This window comes from Aptenodytes forsteri, unplaced genomic scaffold (genome assembly GCF_000699145.1).
Source record: "Aptenodytes forsteri isolate BGI_AS27 unplaced genomic scaffold, ASM69914v1 Scaffold200, whole genome shotgun sequence".
NCBI classification, from domain to species: Eukaryota; Metazoa; Chordata; class Aves; order Sphenisciformes; family Spheniscidae; genus Aptenodytes; species Aptenodytes forsteri.
Window position 1 is genome coordinate 1538458 of NW_008796187.1, and position 923 is coordinate 1539380.

Sequence of the window (923 nt, forward strand, 5' to 3'; positions counted from 1 at the left end):
AAGCCTTCTCTGCGTTAGTCTCTTTTATTTATTTTTTTTTTTTCAAAAAAAGGACGGGGAGGCAAGAACGCAGGGAAATTAGTCGCAGGGAAATTAGTTTTTGAAACTCTGTGGTTCTTACAGAGAAACACTGCGGTGAGCATTTGTCCCAAGGTGAAACTCATAAAGGCTCCTCTGAAGAGTTACTTAAAAATGAAAATCTACAAGTCGTTAGTCCAAATACCTCAGGGTAATAGCTGCAAAATTAAAACAGCGCCTTGAGCTTTAAAATGGCTACCATACAGTATACATCAGCCTAGCGTCCTTTCTCTCTGCGCCTTCAGTTCCAGGGCTGGGAGTGCATGCCGCAGTATGTAGCACAGGGGTTACGTACTACATTCCTCTCCGTGCGCACGCTGTATGGACTCCTCCCGTTGCAAGTATGTGCTACTAGAAAGAGCAAGTGGATCTTTTCTCACTGGAGCCTGTGGATTGAGCCTCCTGAACTTGAAAATCCCAAGGTTGTATGAGCTGAAATATGTAGTCTGTAGGCCGTTTCAGGAGTTAGTGCTAGATTAGTTACTACTCTAAGTAGTAGTTTAATGTGGTTATCAAAGCCTATATTAAACAGGCTGCAGGATTCTTCTTTACTGGAACAAGTCTTAGCATCAGTTAAGTGGTCATTAGGAAAGTCACCTAAAATCTCATCAAAAGACAGCAAGGTCTTCGACCAGTCTGGCTTGTACTAATTTTACATAGCTATAATTCCTCTCTTTATGGATATTCTTGTGTACACAAATGTGAAATAAAGCATATTCCCCAATGTCATTCTTACCGGACTATATGCATACACCCATATATATCAGAAAATCAAAGTATAAGAAGGTTTGCTACATCCAAACTAATAAATCAGTAGTTAAATTCTAGCTTTAGATTCTAGCTAT